The sequence below is a fragment of the Phocoena sinus genome, chromosome 17, assembly GCF_008692025.1.
Source record: "Phocoena sinus isolate mPhoSin1 chromosome 17, mPhoSin1.pri, whole genome shotgun sequence".
In the NCBI taxonomy this organism is placed as follows: Eukaryota; Metazoa; Chordata; class Mammalia; order Artiodactyla; family Phocoenidae; genus Phocoena; species Phocoena sinus.
Window position 1 is genome coordinate 22,879,201 of NC_045779.1, and position 22,479 is coordinate 22,901,679.

Here is a 22,479-nt window from a genome sequence, read left to right on the forward strand (position 1 = left end):
TTGTCCTGGAGTAGGTATGATTGTTCTGAGGGTGACATTTAAGTCCTGGGTACTCAAATTCAGGTAAACTGATCTAGTTGCAAGAGAAAATGTAGGCCAATACAGGCTTTTATTTCTTTTTCCAATAAAGTTTGTATTCTTTTCCTACATAATTGGATGAGTCACTGATTTTACAGTTTGCAGTCTTCTCCCTACAGAGAGTAGAGCCTGAAGCATCCTAACATTCTCATCAGCAATTTTTGTTTCAAGCCTGGAATTTTAATTTGATGAAAGATGCACCAAGATGAAGAATCCTGCATCAAGTTTTTTTTTTTTTTGTTTTTTTTTTTTTTTTTTTTTTTTGCTGTACGCGGGCCTCTCACTGTTGTGGCCTCTCCTGTTGCGGAGCACAGGCTCCAGACGCACAGGCTCAGCGGCCATGGCTCACGGGTCCAGCCACTCTGCAGCATGTGGGATCCTCCCGGACCAGGGCACGAACCTGTGTCCCCTGCATCGGCAGGCGGACTCTCAACCACTGCGCCACCAGGGAAGCCCCTGCATCAAGTTTTACATTGCAGAGAGAATCTCTTTTTTCTTTTAGACTAGAACCTTCATGTCTTGCTTTTCACTATGTGTGGAAGTACTTCAGAGCTTGCTGAGCTAGCCATCTAAGGCTAAGCAAATTTCTCTAACATGTAGAAAGCTCGTTTTTCCTTTTGACTCTGACATAGTACAGTTAGTGTTCACGGCTGCTACATAAATGGTTTGCAAAATCAATGAAAGCATTACAGGGCCAGAGTTAGCATGCACTTCTCCTGGTGACTCTGGAGGCATGTTACCTTCCAAATAAAGTCACCTTCCCAGCAGACACACCACAGCTCTTGTTTCGAACATCCCAGAGGCCGATGATCCCGACTGGCTAGTGACCCACAAAAAAATTGTACCACCCTGTTTATGAAAACTATCAATATGTAGCCTTTAATAAGTACTCCTGAGAGACGCAAGAGGGAAGAGATATGGGAACACATGTCTATGTATAACTGATTCACTTTGTTGTAAAGCAGAAACTAACACACCATTGTAAAGCAATTATACTCCAATAAAGATGTTAATTAAAAAAAGTACTCCTATTAGTTAATTACTCAGGGGTTTCATTTCTACCCAACAAGTACCAAATATTTAAATTAACATCCTTGATTTTTAATAATAGTAGATTGATTAAGGATCTATTTTCGATTTTGAAAAATATTCAGAAGATTCCATAAGGAAAAGAGATGAGATAATATAAATAATAGACCAATCACCCACAGTGAATTTATGAAGTAGATAGTGGGATAAACCTGGATAATGGAGTTTTTATGAATACACTAGTCACAAGACGGAGAAAATATATAACCAATGGCTCTCTCTAATTCAGTTCTTCTTTTAATCTTTTCATATCTTCTAGAATTGTGGGTCAATACTTTGAATAAACAGTGAGACCGTACATTGTGTTAAAGTGACCTAAACCATGAACAATCAGTTTTATTTCAGTCAGAGATCATGCTTGGACATGCCAGCTAGCAGAATGGCAAAGCCTGTCACAGCAAGGAGAGGATAAAGATAAGCTCTTCCAGGACTTTCTGGGCTAAAAAATAAAATATCTTGTGAATCTTTCTCTGAATCTGAATAAAAAAGTGAATCCCTAACCAGTCCTTGCCCGTCCTCTTGTGAAGATGGCTGAGAAACACAATAAAAGAGGGACCATTAAGGCCTGGGTCAGAGTTTGAGATTCACATCCTTCTCATATATTATTTCAGTTGGATGTTTTGTTTTCTGTGGTTTTCAGAACTGATACTAGAACACTGAAGCACTTTCCAAACTACTATGTTGTAAAGGCCAAGAGTTTTAGAAACATTCTGACACAAACTAAAAAGCCATGATGTATTGAGAGTGTTATGGGTCTCATTAGATAGGCATCAGATGAGTGCAAGGCATGAGGCTTGCAGGATGGGGATATCCAGCTTACTAGCTGCTCTGAGTATTTTGGTTAAGCTGAATCTGTAATACAGAATCTATTATGTGTGGATGCAATAAATGCAGTGAATGTGAAAAGAGAGTATTATTACAAAATTATTTTCTGTTGCAACATACATGCACACACATGGATTCATGTGCACACACACACACAAACACACACACACATTCACAAGCAGTGTTTACATACCTTCTGAATTCAGTTCCCTCCTAAGAATTCCCAAAGATGCTTACCTCATTATTTTTCACCTGGACTTTTGCAATAGCTTTTAAAATTATTTCTCCATTCTTTGTTCACCTTCCACAATATGCAAATGCGACTGTCATTAGACATAGATTTAATCATGTCACAAAATCTTCAAAACAAAATCTACATTCATAACTATGGTATATTTAAGCCAGATTAAGACATTTTGCTGCCTCTAGTTGGTAATTAATTTATCACTGCTTGAAACCAATAGTCTTTCAATACTTGTTCCTCTATTATTTATGGATGAGGCTGAGCATCCATGTGAAAAGGGGCAGAAGAAAGCACTCAGCCTCCCTCCAACTGTCATGCACAATTCAGCTCTGGTTCCAACTTGCTTAACTTGTTTTGCCAAATGAAAGTCACATTAGCAGTCTGATCTTTCTTAAGAGGGAGTTAGGATACTCCTACCTTATTATGTAGCAATTCCACTCCTACATGTTTGCCACAGAAAATAAAAACATATGTCCATGAAAAAGAAATTCACAAAAAATTATTTATAATATAATTACACCAAACTTGAAAAAAAGCACTAATGTGTTTCAGCAGGAAAATGAATAAATTGTCCTACATTCACGGAATTCTAGAATTCCTAGAATTCATGGAATTCTACTCAGTAATAGAAAAGAGCAAATAACTGTTACGCACATAAACATGGATGAACTTCAAAAATGGTATGTTAAGTGAAAGATACTAGACCAAAAAATTCCATACTACATACATTCTTTTATATGAAAACTAAATACAGGCAGAACTAATCTATGGTGAAAGAACAGATAGTGTGCAGGAGAGAGAATTAACTAGAAGGGGTATATGGAAATTTCTGGAAGATGGAGATATTCTATATCTTGTTTCTTTATGGGAGATGATTTCAGAGGCATATACAATTGTCAAAGTCTATCCAACTGAATGCATAAGCGGCATGCACTTTATTTTATGTTAATTTTATCTCAGTAAATAAGGTAGTTATGAGCCATCTCATCTTTTGTTGTTTGAACCTATTCCTCTGTGGTACCATCCCTTGTCACAAGTAGCCAATAAGTTTTCTTTGCTAACACATTCAGAATTTTTTCTGAGATGTATCACAGTAAATATGCTTTCCTCTATATTATTAACTTTCTCATAAATTATTAGCACCCAGTGATTTTATGCAGCTCAATATAAATAAATGCATTGAACAAGTACTCAGCTGGGGTGGTACTAATTTGGGCTCCATATCTGAGGATACTGACAAACTTATTCCACTCTGGTATTCTAGCTTCCTCTTCTGAAACTGCTCAGTAGAAAGCCTATATTCATTTCAGCTGCAAAGAACAGCTGATAATTTCCTGGACATATCTTGCAATTTATCTAGTGTTGCATAGTGGTTACAGAACATAGCTGCCTGAGCTTGAATATTTCCTTTCACATTTACTACCTAAGTGAATTTTGCTAAACTACATAACTGGTCTATGCCTCATCTTAATTTATGTAAATTGGGCATATATATCCAACTCATAGGATTTTATGAGTATTAAATGAGTATGTGTGTGGCTTAGAATAGAGCCTGATATATAGTACAATGTGTTAGTTATTAATATGTTAATATTATTATTAGCACTTCAGACATTTGCACTTTTTTTCATTTATTGTTTTATTACTTATTATTTTCCTTCTCATTTGATTTATTTTTTTTAATTAATATCTGGGATTTTTTTAACATCTTTAAGGGAGTATAATTAGTTTACAATGGTGTGTTAGTTTCTGCTTTATAACAAAGTGAATCAGCTATACATATACATATATCCCCATATCTTCTCCCTCTCATGTCTCCCTCCCACCCTCCCTATCCCACCCCTGTATGTGGTCATAAAGCAACAAGCTGATCTCCCTATGCTATGCGGCTGCTTCCCACTAGCTATCGATTTTACATTTGGTAGTGTATATATGTCCATGCCACTCTCTCACTTCGTCCCAGTTTACCCTTGCCCCTCCCCATGTCCTCAAGTTCATTCTCTACATCTGCATCTTTATTCCTGTCCTGGCTCTAGGTTCTTCAGAACCTTTTCTTTGTTTTTTTTTTTTTTTTTAAATTCCATATATATGTGTTAGCATACAGTATTTGTTTTTCTTTCTGACTTACTTCACTCTGTATGACAGACTCTAGGTTCACCCACCTTACTACAAATAACTCAGTTTCGTTAAGTTTTATGGCTGAGTAATATTTTATTGTATATATGTGCCACATCTTCTTTATCCATTCATCTGTCGATGGACACTTACTTAGGTTGCTTCCATGTCCTGGCTATTGTAAATAGAGCTTCAACAAACATTGTGGTACATGCTTATTTTTGAATTATGGTTTTCTCAGGGTATATGCCCAGTAGTGGGATTGCTGGGTCATATGGTAGTTCTATTTTTACTTTTTTAAGGAACCTCCATAGGGTTCTCCATAGTGGCTGCACCAATTTACATTCCCACCAACAGTGCAAGAGTGTTCCTTTTTCTCCACACCCTCGCCAGAATTTATTGTTTGTAGATTTTTTGATGATGGTCATTCTGACTGGTGTGAGGTGATACCTCTTTGTAGTTTTGATTTGCATTTCTCTAATGATTAGTGATGTTGAGCATGCTTTCATGTGTTTGTTGGCAATCTATATACCTTCTTTGGAGAAATGTCTATTTAGGTCCTCTGCCCATTTCTGAATTGGGTTGTTTGTTTGGGTTTTTTTTGATATTGAGCTGCGTGAGCTGCTTGTAAATTTTGGAGATTAATGCTTTGTCATTTGCTTCATTTGTAAATAGTTTCTCCCATTCTGAGGGTTGTCTATTCGTCTTGTTTATAGTTTCCTTTGCTGTGCAAAAGTTTTATTAGGTCATATTTGGGTTTTTTTTGCTTGTTTTTATTTCCATTTCTGTAGGAGGTAGGTCAAAAGGGATCTTCCCGTGATTTATGTTACAGAGTGTTCTGCCCATGTTTTCCTCTAAGAGTTTTATACTGTCTGGTTTTAAATTTAAGTCTTTTAACCATTTTGAGTTGATTTTTGTGTATGGTGTTATGGAATGTTCTAACTTCATTCTTTTACATGTAGCTGCCCACTTTTCCCAGCACCACTTATTGAAGAGGCTGTCTTTTCTCTATTGTAATTCTTGCCTCCTTTATCAAAAATAAGGTGACCATATGTGCGTGGGTTTATCCCTGGGCTTTCTATCCTGTTCCATTGATCTATATTGATGTTTCTGTGCTGGTACCATACTGTCTTGATTACTGTACCTTTGTAGTAGAGTCTGAAGTGAAGGAGCCTGATTCCTCCAGCTCCATTTTTCTTTCTCAGGCTTGCTTTGGCTATTCAGTGTCTTTTGTGTTTCCATACAAACTGTGAAATTTCTTGTTCTAGTTCTGTGAAAAATGCCTTTGGTAGTTTGATAGGGATTGCAATGTATCTGTACATTGCTTTGGGTAGTATAGTCATTTTCACAATGTTGATTCTTCACAATGGTATATCTCTCCGTCTGTTTGTATCATCTTTAATTTCTATCACCAGTGTCTTATAGTTTTCTGCAAACAGAACTTTTGTTTCCTTAGGTAGGTTCAGTCCTAGGTATTTTATTCTTTTTGTTGCAATAGTAAATGGGAGCATTTCCTTAATTTCTCTTTCAGATATTTCATCAGTACTGTATGAGAATGCAAGAGATTTCTGTGCATTAATTTTGTATCCTATTATTTTACCAAATTCATTGATTAGTTCTAGTAGTTTTCTGGTAGCATCTTTAGGATTCTCTATGTATAGTATCATATCTGCAAACAGTGACAACTTTAATTCTTCTTTTCTGGCTTGAATTTCTTTTATTTCTTTTTCTTCTCTGACTGCTGTGGCTAAAACTTCCCAAACTATGTTGACTAATAGTGGTGAGAGTGGACAACCTTGTCTTATTCCTGATCTTAGAGGAAATGGTTTCAGTTTTTCACCATTGGCAACAATGCTGGCTGTGGGTTTGTCATATATGACCTTTATTATGTTGAGGAAAGTTCCCTCTATGCTTACTTTCTGGAGGATTTTTATCATAAATGGGTGTTGAATTTTGTCGAAAGCTTTTTCTGCATCTATTGAGATGAACATATGGTTTTTCTCCTTCAATTGGTTAATATGCTTTATTACATTGATTGATTTGCATGTATTTAAGAATACTTGCATTCCTGGGATAAACCCCACTTGATCATGGTGTATGATCGTTTTAATGTGCTGTTGGATTCTGTTTGCTAGTAATTTGTTGAGAATTTTTGCGTCTATGATCATCAGTGATATTGGCCTGTTGTTTTCTTTTTTGTGACATCTTTGTCTGGTTTTGGTATCAGGGTGATGGTGGCCTCGTAGAATGAGTTTGGGAGTGTTCTCTCCTCTGCTACAGTTTAGAAGAGTTTGAGAAGGTTAGGTGTTAGCTCTTCTCTAAATGTTTTATAGAATTTGCCTGTGAAGCCATCTGGTCCTGTGTTTTTGTTTGTTGGAAGATGTTTAACCACAGTCTCAATTTCAGTGCTTGTGATTGGTCTGTTCATATTTCTTCCTGGTTCAGTCTCAGAAGGTTGTGCTTTTCTAAGAATTTGTCCATTTCTCCCAGGATGTCCATTTTATTGGCATATACTTGCTTGTAGTAATTTCTCATGATCCTTTATATTTCTGCAGTGTTAGTTGTTACTTCTTTTTCATTTCTAATTCTGTTGATTTGAGTCTTCTCCCTTTTTTCGTTGATGAGTTCAGCTAATGGTTTATCAAATTTGTTTATCTTCTCAAAGAACCAGTTTTTAGTTTTATTGATCTTTGCTAATGTTTCCTTCATTTCTTTTTCATTTATTTCTGATCTGATCTTTCTGATTTCTTTCCTTCTGCTAAATTTGGAGTATTTTTTTTCTTCTTTCTCTAATTGGTTTAGGTGTAACATTAGGTTGTTGTTTGAGATTTTTCTTGTTTCTTGAGGTAGGATTGTATTGCTATAAACTTCCCTCTTAGAACTGCTTTTTCTGCATCCCATAGGTTTTGGGGAGTCTTGTTTTCATTGTCATTCATTTCAAGGTATTTTTTGATTTCCTCTTTGATTTCTTCAGTGATCCCTTGGTTATTTAGTAGTGTATTATTTGGCCTCTATGTGTTTTTATTTTTTACGGATTTGTTTCCTGTAATTGGTATCTAGTCTCATAGCCTTGTGGTTGGAAAAGATACTTGACATGATTTCAATTTTCTTAAATTTACCAAGGCTTGATTTTTCACCCAAGATATGATCTATCCTGAAGAATGCTCCATGAGCACTTGAGAAGAAAGTGTATTCTGTTTATTGGGGATGGAATATCTTATAAATATTAATTAAGTTCATCTTGTTTAATGTGTCATTTAAAGCTTGTGTTTCCTTATTTATTTCATTTTGGATAATCTATCCATTGGTGAAAGTGGGTGTTAAAGTCCCCTACTATGATTGTGTTACTGTCAATTTCCCCTTTATGGCTGTTAGCATTTGCCTTATGTATTGAGGTACTCCTATGATGGATGCCTAAATGTTTACAATTGTTATAACTTCTTCTTGGATTGATCCCTTGATCATCATGTAGTGTCCTTCTGTGTCTCTTGTAATAGTCTTTATTTTAAAGTCTACTTTGTCTGATATGAGAATTGCTACTCCAGCTTGCTTTTGATTTCCTTTTGCATGGAATATCTTTTGCCATCCCCTCACTTTCAGTCTGTATGTGTCCCTAGGTCTGAAGTGGGTGTCTTTTAGGTAACATATATATGGGTCTTGTTTTTGTATCCATTCAGCCAGTCTATGTCTTTTGGTTGGAGCATTTAATCCATTTACATTTAAGGTACTTATAGATATGTATGTTCATATTACCATTTTCTTAATTGTTTTGGGTTTGTTATTGTAGGTCTTTTCCTTCTCTTATGTTTCCTGCCTAGAGAAGTTCCTTTAGCATTTGTTGTAGAGCTGGTTTGGTGGTGCTGAATTCTCTCAGCTTTTGTTTGTCTGTAAAGATTTTAATTTCTCTGTTGAATCTGAATGAGATCCTTGCTGGGTAGAGCAATCTTGGTTGTAAGTTTTAACCTTTCATCACTTTAAATATGTCCTGCCACTCACATCTGGCTTGCACAGTTTCTGCTGAGAGATCAGCTGTTAACCTTATGGGGATTCCCTTGTAGGTCATTTGTTGTTTTTTCCCTTGCTGTTTTTAATATTTTTTCTTTGTATTTAATTTTTGATAGCTTGATTAATATGTGTCTTGCTATGTTTCTCTTTGGATTTATCCTATATGGGACTCTCTGTGCTTCCTGGAGTTCACTGACTATTTCCTTTCCCATATTAGGGAAGTTTTCAACTATAATCTCTTAAAATATTTTCTCAGTCCCTTTCTTTTTCTCTTCTTTTTCTGGCACCCCTGCTATGATTCAAATGTTGGTGCATTTAACATTGTCCCAGAGGTCTCTGAGACTGTCTTCAATTCTTTTCATTCTTTTTTCTTTATTCTGATCTGTGGTAGTTATTTTCACTATTTTATCTTCCAGGTCACTTATCCTTTCTTCTGCCTCAGTTATTCTATTATTGATTCCTTCTAGAGAATTTTTCAATCATTTCTTGTGTTGTTCATCATTGTTTTTTTGCTCTTTAGTTCTTCTAGTTCCTTGTTAAACGTTTCTTGTATTTTCTGCATTCTATTTCCAAGATTTTGGATCATGTTTACTCTCATTACTCCAAATTCTGTTTCAGGTAGACTGCCTATTTCCTCTTCATTTGTTTGTTCTGGTGGGTTTTTACCTTGCTCCTTCATCTGCCCTGTGTTTCTCTGTCTTCTAATTTTTCTTAACTTAATGTGTTTGAGGTCTCCTTTTTGCAGGCTGCAGGTTTGTAGGTCCCGTTGTTTTTGGTGTCTGCCCGCAGTGCGTTGTTTGGTTCAGTCAGTTGTGTAGGCTTCCTGGTGGAGGGGTTGGTGCCTCTGTTCTGGTGGATGAGACTGGATCTTACCTTTCTGGTGGGCAGGACTGCATCCGGTGGTGTGTTTTGGGGTGTCTGTGACCTTATTATGATTCTAGCAGTCTTTCTGCTAATAGGTGAGGTTATGTTCCTGTCTTGCTAGTTGTTTGGCATAGGGTGTCCTGCACTGTAGCTTGCTGGTCGTTGAGTGGAGCTGGGTCTTAGCATTGAGATGGAGTTCTCTGGGAGAGCTTTTGCCATTTGATATTACATGTAGCTGTTACATCTTTGTTGGACAGATGTCCTGAACTCAGCTCTCCCACCTCAGAGGCCCCAGCCTGACACATGGCCGGAACACCAAGACCCTGTCAGACACACAGCTCAGAAGAAAAGTGAGAAGAAAGAAAGAAAGAAAGAAAGAAAGAAAGAAAGAAAGAAAATAAACATTAAAATAACAAAATTTGAAAAATGTAAAAGTAATTAAAAAGAGAAAGAAAGAAGAGAGCAACCAAACCAAAAAACAAATCCACAAATGATAGCATGTGCTAAAAACTATGCTAAAAACAAACAAACAAAAGAAACAGACAGAATCCTAGGACAAATGGTAAAAGCAAAGCTATACAGACAAAATCACACAAAGAGGCATACACACACACACTCACACAAAGAGAAAAAGGAAAAAAAATATATCTATATATATTTTAAAAAAAGGAAGAGAGCAACCAAATCAATAAACAAATCTACCAATATTGATAAACTAAATACTAAAGTAAGAGAAACATAAAACCAGAAACAAATTAGATGCAGAAAGCAAACCTCAAGGCTCCAGTTTCTTCCAAAGTCCTCTGTCTCAATTTTGGGATGATTTGTTGTGTATTGAGGTATTCCAGAGATATAGGGTGTTGATTGTGGAGATTTAATCCGCTGCTCCTGAGGCTGCTGGGAGAGATTTCCATTTCTCTTCTTTGTTCGCACATCTCCCGAGGTTCAGCTTTGGATTTGGACCTGCTTCTGCGTGTAGGTCACCTGAGGGTGTCTGTTCTTTGCTCAGACAGGATGGGGTTAAAGGAGCAGCTGATTTGGGGGCTCTGGCTCACTCAGGCCTGGAGGAGGGAGGGGTGCACATGTGGGGTGAGCCTGCAGCGGCAAAGGCCTGCGTGATATTGCAACAGCCTGAGGTACGCCGTGCGTTCTCCCGGAGAAGTTGTCCCTGGATCCCGGGACCCTGACAGTGGCGGGCTGCACAGGCTCCCGGGAGGGGAGGTGTGGATAGTGACCTGGGCTTGCACACAGGCTTCTTGGTGGCTGCAGCAGCAGGCTTAGCATCACATGCCCGTCTCTGGGGTCCGCACTGATAGCCACGGCTTGTGCCCGTCTCTAGAGCTCGTTTAGGCGGCGCTCCTCTCTGGCTGGTGAGTACTGGTTGGCACCGATCCTCTGTGTGGGAATCTCTCCACTTTGCCCTCTGCACACCTGTTGCTGCACTCTCCTCCGTGGTTCTAAAGCTTCCCCCACCCTGCCACCCCTGTCTCTGCCCGCAAAGGGGCTTCCTAGTGTGTGGAAACTTTTCCTCCTTCACAGCTCCCTCCCAGAGGTGCAGGTCCTGTCCCTATTCTTTGGTCTGTTTTTCTTTTTTCTTTGCCCTTCCCAAGTACGTGGTGAGTTTCTTGCCTTTTGAAAAGTCTGAGGTCTTCTGCCAGCGTTCAGTAAGTGTTCTGTAGGAGTTGTTCCACACGTAGATGTATTTCTGATGTATTTGTGGGCAGGAAGGTGATCTCGATGTCTTACTCCTCCGCCTACTTGAAGGTTTTACTTTTACAACATTTACTTTGTTGTAAAGAATTTTCTCCTTGACTCGGACTTCCTTAAAAAAGGAATTTACTTGTGTTTGTAAAAGTTAAATTAGCATGGGACATGGAATCATATAAATGGAATCATATTCAAGGAAAGTGTTTTGAGTTTTTCATAATTAATTGTTTCCATTTCATGACAACATTAAGATTATTATGAAAACTGATGTTCTGTTTCCTGGAGTTTTGTCCACATTAAGCCTCATGCTAAGATTGTCCACTTATTTCTTGCATTTTATTTTATCAGCATTGTTATGGCACAGATGAGTAAATAAAATGCTTGGTGAATATCTGCTTTGTCACTCTGGCAGCTATTTCCGCAATCTTTCAACACTCCTCTTTCCTTCAACACTCACAGAAGATGCCATGCTTCCCAGAGGCAATAGAATCCACTTGGTAGAAACATTCTCAAGTTTTTGTAGTCCCACCTATGCGTATACCTACTTTCCTGCCTATCCTTGCTTGCATCCTTCCCCCTCATAGTGGAAAATGTTATCCTTCTGTGTTCCAGATGCCATCTGCTCACAACTTTTTCAAGGACCTCAGTCTAGAGATTTCTCCTCTATCTGCTTTCTCCCCTCCATTTCTCTCATGTATTGTCAACTTCTTCTTCTCTACATATTTTGTTGTTTAGTTTAAGAATATTTATTTTGCAGTATAACAACTAAACATCTTAGTTGTAAAAATTTCACATGAACATTTATAGTAAATTTTTGGATTGCCTGTTCCTTTTCATTCCTTTTTTTGTGTAACAATTTTATTGTGATGTAATTCACTTACCAGCTATTTGAAGTACACAGTTCAATGCTTTTTAGTAGATTCACAGAACTCTGCGACAATCTCCACAATTTTAGAAAATTCTTGTCACACCCAAAAGAAACCCTGTTCCCATTAAAAATCACTCTCTATGTTTCCTCAATATCTCACCGCCAGCCTTAGGCAACCATTAATCTTTCAGCCTCCACAGTTTTGCCTATTTTGGACATTTCATGTAGTAAAGAGAATTATATTTTAAAAGTTCTTTAAAGAATTCTAATATGGCTTCTTTTATTTCTCATAATGTTTTCTAGATTCATCTATATTATAGCACATATCAGTACTTTTTATTGCTGAATATTCCATTATATGCATTTTCCACATTTAATTTATTCCATTCGTCAGTTATGGACATTTGAGTTGTTTCTACTTTTTGGCTATTATGACTAATACTGCTAATATGCTATGTGTACATAAATATTTGTGTGGACATATGTTTTCATTTCCCTTGGGTGAACAAGTAGGATGTCCAGTAGGAGCTGGATCATACTGTAATTTCCTTGGCTCAAATTTTTGCCTCTTAAATACATAGTCTTCCTTCAAAATCCAACTGCATTTTCACTTTTCCTCTCTACCACGAACAGTGAGTAAATCATTCCATCTTATCTGCTTTTATAACGTTTCATACATAAATATGTTGAGTGTTTTATTATTGTTGTTATAATTATGAGTTTATAAATCTATCTCCCCACTCATTGTGAGAGTTTCTGTGGAAGGAAAGAAATTTTATTCATCTTTTTTTCTCCAGCTACTAACTCATAGTTCTCAATAGATGGTCAACTAAGAATTCAGGCATGAATGAACAATTTGTGGCTTATTCCAGTTTAATAATTCAATTCAACAGCATTACATATTGTGGGTCAGGCATTGTACTGTGCCTTGAAGATGAGTAAAAAGAGGCTCCTGGTCATGAGGGCAAAAACAGAGAAAAATGCACAGGAAGGTTTCCTGCAGACACCCTGCACACGTTGGCTCAAAAGCCCATGCCCTTTCTCCTGATTGCTCAGCCTCACAGTGTCTGTGCTCTGCTGGAAAGGAGATGGGGAGAAAGCCAGGGAACCAGACAGGAATGTTGGAGCAGGAGCTTGCCTGCTGAGTGGAAACTGAAAGGTGATAACAGTCAGAGGCCCAAAGTAGACAGATGAGCAGGAACCTAGGTTTTAGAATAGATACTATTTCAAATGTGATGAGATTTGTATTTATTTCAAAGGCCAAGGCAGCCCAGTATTATATCTAAAAGCAGACCACTAGCCAAAAGTGTTTTTAGCTAGACTGAAATATGGCGGAGAGGGCAGTGGGAAAAGGGGAGGCCAGTTTAAATCTGGAGATGTTGTTAAGTTATTTATTTATAATGTAACACATGTTGATTGAGCAAATATCAATACAAAGGCCCACAGTGTGCTGGCCCTTGGGAAACGGGAGTAAGGAAACGTCCTGACTGATATACGCATACATATATATATGACATACATATGTGTATTATTTCCTCATTTGTAAGACACCATCACAAATTTAATATTAGTTTTTTTGGGGAAAAGCACTACGTAAAACATAAAAGTCAATTGTAAGATACATTCCAATATTTGAAATGTAATAATATGAAAAAAAAGTTGTGTTCTAAAATTGAGGAAACGTTATACAATATACTAAACGTTATACCTATCTATAACATATTTATGTTATATAATATTCAAATAAACGAATCTGAATGATACTGAGTGCTAAGTGTTTTTCACATGTGATCTCATCCATTCCTCCCCACAACCAAACTACAGTAGGGAACACAGATGGAGCACGCACAATGTGCTCTTATATTTTCTATGCAATCTTACCAACAACTCTACCAGGTAGGTACTATACTGTGAGAAAACAAAGACAAAGTTATTCCCCAAGGTCACTGAATAACTAGTCCACAGACATGGAGTGAGTGGGTGAGCCAAAATTTCAACCCACGCAATATGTGTGTCTGTGCTTTAATTGTAAGACAATACCACTTCCTACATAAGGCAGATTTTATCCTTATTTTACAAATGAAGAAACTGGAGGTCAGAGAGAGTGATATGATATTCATAAGTAGTTCATAAGAATTTTAAAAGAAATTAAACCTGTTTTTTTACTATTTTATTGAGATATAATTGACTTACAATATAACTTACCATATAAGTTTAAGGTATACAGCATAATGATTTGACTTATCATGAAATAATTGTCGCAATGTTTAGTGAACATCCATCATATATAGATGTAACATTAGAGAAATAATTTTTTTTTCCTTGTGATGAAAACTCAGGATTAATTCTCTTAACAACGCTCATATATAACGTACAACAGTATTAATTATATTTATCATGTTGTATATTACTTTCCTGGAACCAATTTATCTTATAACTGGAAGACTGTACCCTTCGGCTACCTTCATCCTATTCCACTTTTCCCTACCCTACCCCCACCTCTGGTAGCCACAAATCTGATCTCTTTTTCTATGAGTTTCTTTGCTTGTTTTTGAAGTATAATTGATCTACAACACAATGTTAGTTCCTCGTACACAACATAGTGATTCAATATTTCTACACATTTCAAAATGATCACCATGATAAATCTAGGTACCGTAAGCTAAACTTGATTTTAACCCAAACCCGTGGGTTCTAATATCTGTAATTTTTTGCTATATTTTTGCCATACCATCAAGCTTTTCTGAATGAGTAGATTGGTAAATATGCTCATATAAAAATTAGTTTTGTTTTAAATGTCTCTTGGAAACATATATTCTTAAGTAAATATCTGTTGTGTATCTTCAAGGTTAGGCTCTGTTGCTCTGGGGATATATTTAGGAATGAGAATTTTGCATGACACCTCTCACATCACACTTGAAGGAATTTGGGGACAATCTCTGTCCTGAAACACATTGCCCTTTAATGTTAAGCTATGTGTCATTAGTACAGACTAGCATGTTAGGCTTATATAAATGAATAGGTAACCTTTTAGCCCTTAGCCTATACTGCATTTTAAAGTGCTTCATATATTTATTATTTATCACAACACTTATTTTTAAAAATTACAAAATATTCATTATTATCACAAAAGCACACTTGATTTGTTGATTTGAATGGGTTGCAAGAAGAGCTTGAGAATATTTACTAGTGGCCATCCTTTTGTGTATAGAAATTCATGTGAAACACCCTCACTCTTGAGCTTCCAAACATTCCCAAGCTATAAAAATAAAAACAGAGCAAAAGTTCTTTTTAAAAGTGACATGAAGTCATTATTTAGAAAATGTTCTGACCTTGGACATTTAAACTCTTTGCTTCCTTTATTCTCTTTTGCTCACTATTGGAATAGCATGCTTTGTCTTGAGTGTTAGTTTCTAGCTTTCACAGAAACTTTTCTTGAAGTCATGAAGAAAAATGTACATTTTACTGACAGTCAAAGGGAAAATGTCTCAATACCATAACAGCATACTGAAAGGAAATAGAAAAAATAATCCAGGATATTTTTAAGAGATTCATTTTTGGGTTCAGGTAAAGGATTACATAGAATTAATGCCTTCTAGTTTTCTTTTCTCTGGAATGTATAAAAAAGATGTATTAGTTTCCCATTGTTGCTGTTAACTACACCTTACAGCTCTTTCCTTCCATTCCATTATGAAACCCTCTGCTATGTTTAAAACCATCCACCTCTGGCTTTAATTTATGTTCAATTTACTAAAAAAAATGTATTTTTTTATGAAATATCTTTTTTTTTCAAATCTGATATGTTTTCCTCATATCAAAAGACATGGAGAGGGAACTAAGAAAAACATTGTTATCCTTTGGTACATTAGTTATCTGTTGCTGAGGAATATACTACCATAAATTTAGCATCTTACAACAAAACACATTTAAGTATCTCACAGTTTCCATGGATCAGGAGTCTGACACAGTTTTCTGCTTCAGGGCCTCACAGATTGCAATCAAGTTGTCAGGAGGGCTGGAATCTCATCTGAGGCTCAGGGTTCTCTTTCAAGCTCATATGATTGTGGCTGTTGGCAGAATTCAGTTCCTTGGAGCTGAAGACCTGAAACGCTAGGTTCCTATAGATTGCCCACAGTTCCCTGCCATGTGACCCCCTCTATAGGTGGTTTACAACACAGCAGTGTGCTTCCTCAAGGTCAGCAGGAGAGCAGACTGAGTCTGCTTGGAGTCATAATGTGTATAGATAATGTGCTATAATCATGGGAGTACTATCCTTACCTTTACAGTACAATATAATCACAAGAGTGACAGCCCATCCCAGTTTCTATATTCTATTGGTTCAAAACAAGTCACATGTCCCACTCACACCCAAGGGGAATGGATTACACAAAAGAATGGTAATAAATAGCCTGACTCCATTTTTGATGTTTTATTGCATACAACTTTTATGCTTCACCCTTCCTTCTTCCCCTTCTGCTCACATCTGAGCAAGTGATAGCAAAGTCCTTCCTCTTTGGGGCCTGTGGGAAAGTCACATCACACAAGCCCTGTCTACATGTAAGTACACTGACCTCAGTACCCGGTCTAACTACCATAACAACCCCAAATCAAATTCCTTTCCCTGCTCTGTGAAGCCATTGTCAGACCAGGCCAAGACACCTGTCTTGCTCTCCTACAAAGCCTCGTTATGTGAGTGATACACATTTTCATACCCTCTGGTGTAAGTATGACATCATCATTCTTGACTTCTGAACCAGATTTCAGGTGCAGGGTCCAACTGTTTCTGCAGAGTGTTTACAACAGGCATAAACACCAGGGAATGGGGATCACTGACAGTCACCCTGGGGTCTATGTACCGCACCAGCTTTTGATGCTGCAGCAGGAAAAATGCATAGTCCCTCTAATTTGAAGCTTCTTTAGAGCTTCTGTTATGGGAGGTATAGAAACCATGTTACAGGAGATTCTGCCTTGCCATTATAAAAATAGGTTGGATAACTATAGATATAAGAAAAACAACACTTCTGATATTCCATATTTTCAGACATCAGTAGGCATAATCACAAACTTGATTATATGCGCAATTGACAAAGAATATTTTGAAAATGAAAAGGTGAGAAATGTTTAAATATTGAATGAGCATGAAATATGTGTGTATGTATACATATATACATGTCCTCAGCTGTACCTGGTCATAGGAAAAGTCCAAATGGTCATAGGGAAAGTCCAAATGGATCCTGATTAGTTCTGCATTGGTCAGGAAGTGAAGTGTTTTTTAAACTCCCATCTCCTCACCAGGTTTCGAAGACCTCCAATTTTCATTCAGTTAAACTTCCAGTATGTTTTCCATTTGTCTATAGACAATGGGTCAGTAAGGAGGAGGGGGAACACATATTGGAGAATAGCTAGTAATGAACTCTCTCAGCTTTGCTCCCCAGTACTTGTAATAGAAAAGTCCAACCTTGTCCTCTCCTTGGTGGAATCAGACCTCCCTACTCTTCCTCTCTAGGTATAGTCCTCCTTTCCCACTGTCCTTGCTTTACTAATCTTTGACTACCAAAAATATACCTCCATTAGTACATAGGTGTGTCATTCTGACTTGTACTTGTACACGTATCTTTTTGAGTCTTTTTCTATTTCAGTGTAGGGTTAGGGAAGTAAAAATAGCTCCCAGCTTAATAATAGAGAGTAGAAGAGAGGGGCAAAAACTCAGAAGAAGCAGAAATTAATATTTTGAGCTATAACTCTGCCTCCAGAAATAGATTTGTTTGTTTTAAGTTAGATGCTCTTCCTCAACCAATAATAAGATGCATTAGTTAAATATACATAAACACAGTATTTTTAATATAACAACTTTGTGGGGAGCTTATTGTGGCAGGGAATATGTTTCTTTCTTCTGTATAATTATTACAGTGTTCATAATGATGCCTGGCAATGAAGGCACTCAATAAATACAGATTTAATTGAGCTTTATATGCTATACTTAATAACAAATAGTTTAATTAGAACAGAGGTTCTCACTTATGCTAACATACTATTATTCTTTATCCTTTGACTTGTGAAATAAATTTATTGTACAAATCTTAAAATTGCTTTTATTTTCCCCCCAAAATAAAAAATATGTGCTTTTGGTAGGGTATAGGAGCTGCAATAGGTTAATTTTTATCCTTTCGTTACTAATTGATTAACATGGCATACTGACTTGTGACTCTGCCACTCAATATTCAGCTTTTCTTTCTTTGTTGCAAAGTTGTATCATTTAACTGTTGCTGCATAACAAACCATCTCAAGACTTGGTTACTTAAAATAATAATTATTAAATCTCATATGTCACAAGGCTGTGTGCTGGTTGATCTTGACTATGCTTGCTCATATTTCTACAAGTTAATTCTACTTCCTGTGTCTGTCATCTTCCTCTTAAGCCCTGAGGGTCAGTCCAAGCACGTTCTTCTTGCATTATGACAGAGTCTATAAAGAGCAAGATTTCTCAAATTCAACTGTATTTCTATTTTAGATTGAATAATTCCTTCTTTTGGAAAGTTGTCATATCCATTACAGGATGTTTACGAGCATCACTGGCCTCTACTCACTAGATGCCAGTAGAATCCCCCAAATCGTGACAACTAATAATGTTTCCAGAAATTGCCAAATTCCCCTGGGAGAAAAATTTCCCCAGGTGAGAACCACTTCTCTAGCAGCAGAAATGTGCAAGGCTTCGTGAGTCCTGTGCTTGGAGCTGCACACCATCACTTCTACTTCATTCTATTGGCCAAAACAAGTTAGATGGAGAACGAAACAAGAGGAAGGGCAGACCAACTTGCTCATGGCAAAGTTACATGGGAAGGGGTATGAATACAGGTAGATTGGAAGAACTGGCTGTTAAAACAGTAAATGTACCTTAGCAGTTATAAGTTCAGGAATTTTGCTCTAGTATAGACTCTCTTCCAAGCCCATAATGTTTTCCATAATTTTCGATCTTATTAGAACAAATTTCCAGGACTTGGATCCTGTGCTATGACTAATTCTCTTTTGGTCTGATTGTTTGCAATATCTACAAGACATAATAAGTAGAACATAAATAAAATAACATTACCTCTTTTATACTTTACATATTAGGTTTTTCCAATATAACACAAAAAGCAGTCCAATCTAAAAATTATTTTCTTTTAACTGAGGTATAGTTGATCTACAATGTTGTGTTAGTTTCTGGTGTACAGCAAAGTGATTCATTATGTATATATTCATATATATTATTTTTCATATTATTTTCCATTGTGGTTTATTACAGGATATTGAATATAGTTCCTTGTGCTATACAGGAGGACCTTGTTGTTTATCTATTTTATATATAGTCGCTTGTATCTGCTAATCCCAAACTCCTAGTTTATCCCTCTCCCACCCCTTGCCCCTTTGGTAACCATAAGTTTGTTTTCTATCTGTGAATCTATTTCTATTTTATAAATAAGTTCATTTGTGTCTTTTTAAAAAGATTCCACATACAAGGAATATCATATGATATTTGTCTTTGCCTGACTTACTTCACTTAGTACGATAATCTCTAGGTCCATCCATGTTGCTGCAAATGGCATTATTTCATGCTTTTTTATGGCTGAGCTGTATTCCATTGTTTATATATACCACAACTTTATCCATTCATCTGTCACTGGACATTTAGATTGCTTCCATGTCTTGGGTATTGTAAATAGTGCTGCTATGAACATTGGGGCACACGTATCTTTTCGAATTAGCATTTTCTCCACATATATGCCCAGGAGTGGGATTGCTGGTAAATCTACTTTTAGTTTTTTAAGGAACCTCCATACTGTTTTCCATAGTGGCTGCAGCAATTTACATTCCCACCAACAGTGTAAGAGGGTTCCCTTTTCTCCACACCCTCTCCAGCATTTTTATTTGTAGAATTTTTAATGATGGCCATTCTGACTGGTGTGGTTTTTTTGTTTTGTTTTGTTTATTTTTGGCTGCGTTGGGTCTTCATTGCTTCACACGGGCTTTCTCTAGTTGCAGGGAGCAGGGGCTACTCTTCGTTGCGGTGCGCAGGCTTCTCATTGCGGAGCACAGGCTCTAGGTGAGGGTACAGGTGCTCAGTAGTTGTGGTTCACGGGCTCTAGAGCTCAGGCTCAGTAGTTGTGGCGCATGGGCTTTGTTGTTCCGCAGCATGTGGGATCTTCCCAGACCAGGGCTCAAACCCATGTGCCCTGCATTGGCAGGCAGATTCTTAACCACCGCGCCACCAGGAAAGTACCTCAGTGTAGTTTTGATCAATCTAAAAATTATTTATACTGCAATATTAAGTTCTATAAATGATAATAGTTATTCCTCACTTTAAAAAGGTATATTCAGGGACTCCCTGAAATTCAGCTTATTCAGCCAACGAGTATATTAGACTGGATCATATGAAACTGCCAATACTGAGCAGAGTTTTTTAACCTTCAAACATAGCAATTTTATATGATTCAATATGACATATAATAATATCAGTCCCGCAATGGTTTTTAGAGTATTAAAAGAGTCGATATTAGTTGATTGTGAATCAAACCAAGACATACAGTGGTAAATAAACAGAGAAATACAGAAATCCATGATATTCATACAGAACAATCTCTAAATCAAGGCACAACAGTATTTTTCAGGAAACATCTGCTCTTTTTTAATAGCTTTGATCAAATTCCGAATTTTAAAAAATAAGATCACAAAAATTAGAGTTACGACAATGGTTGGAGGTGGTGAGGAGAGGGAAAAAGGATAAAAGAGAGAAAAGAAAATTTTCTTCAGAAAGAGAACAAAAAGTAGCACAAAAGAGATTAAAAATGAATTCAAGGTCTGTTATTCTGAAATATTCCTGTGGAGGAAAAATGAATCTATTGTGTTTTGTTTTGTTTTAATTCTCTAAAGCAATCAGAGAAATTAACACAAAGATTAAAATGTTTTCTTTTGAAGCTGGATAAAAGGTGAGTCATCCTTCGAGACAAGTTTCCTAAAAAGAGAATTTGAAAGGAATGAAGTGATAAAAATACAGAGTGAGCACAAGTTTTTATTAAATTTTTGTTAATTATAAGAGAAGACTGTTTAGTAGTGAGACAGTTGGCCACTGTGTTGTTATACTCACTTTGTGATGAATATAAACAATATCTTTCTTTAAAAAGCAGTAAAAAGTAAACACTGTAATTCTTAGATTAGAGGTTCCAAAACCAAATTAATCATCAGAATTACTAGGGATGCTTTCTTAAAATAAAAAATAAAGCACAGAGACCCCACCCAACTGACAAACTTAGAATCTGGGCTTGAGGTTCGAGAATATGGTTAAGAAGCTCCATAATTCATTTTTATCACTTAAGTTTGAAAAATCTCAGTTAAAACTAGTGTTATTTTTTATTTATTTAAATTAATTGTGTTTCCACACATGAGAGTCCAAGTCTTTTTTCAGATTCTTATGCCTAGTTGCTCTTTAGTGTTCAACAAGTGACACTTTGTCTTCTCTGTGCTCCGAGGTTCTGTCTGACATTAGGTTAGTAACTATTAATCTTCTAGGTTGCCATAACAAAATACAACAGTGTGAGTGGCTTAAACAGAAATTTATTTTCTAACAGCTCTGGAGGCAGGAAGTCAGGTCAGTGTGGCAGCATGGTTGGTTTCTGGTGAGAGGTCTCTTCCTGCTGGTAGATAGCCAGTTTCTCACTATATCCTCACATGACCCTTTCTCTGTGCAGGTGGAGAGAGAGAGAGAGCCTGAGCTCTTTGGTGTCTTTTTTTCTATAAGAACACTAATCCTATGGGATCTCATCTCACCCTTCTGATCTCATATAAACTTAATTACTTCCCTAGAGGCCCCATCTATTAATACAACCACACTGGGAGTTAACACTTCAACATATGAACTTGTAGGGAGATACAAATATTCAGGCCATAATAATAACCAATTACTTTACTCAAAAGAATCAAACTTAGCTCGTTTCTAGATGTGTTTAAGAGTATCACCTATGATGAAGGAAACAACCTTAAATGAAACGGGCTGTGTTTACATCTTTTTTCTAAAATGCACAGATATCCAGAACATTGTATAATGCCTAAAATATTCAATAAGTTGTTGTGTGTTACATAATTTTATTCTCTTTAAAGGACCAAGGAGAATACTTACGATGTCCTCCCTTAAACATTGGCTTTGTTCTCTGGCTTCATCTGCTGCAGAACCCTAAACATCTTTCAAAGGCAGGAGCTGGGAGGAGTTATTGTGTTCCTGATGGAAGAATCTGAAGAAAGGGTGTGTGGAGAGGTATATGCTTCTGGAGCAGTCGCCAATTTACAAAGACAAGTTTTTTACAAGTAGTTTACAAAGACAAGTTATTGATTTTTTTCTCTTGGAGAAAGAAAAGCTATAGTAAAAAAAAAAAAATCAGGAACATTCATGCTATGCTCCTGATTAATTCCAAATCAGACTGAATAAGAAAGATTGGATCTTGGTTAGTTAGTTGAGGCAAAGACAAAAAAATCCTAACTTTAGTCCTAGCAATTTCTAGGATTAATTTAAGGAAAATAATCAGACATGAGATCAAAGATATAGGTAAAGCATGTTCATCAAAGAGCTATCTCCTCCATCATTTCATTTTCCTTTCTCAGCTTCTTTCTGAGTTTTGTCAGTTCTCAGAGTTGGGTTTTTTTCCCTCTCCTC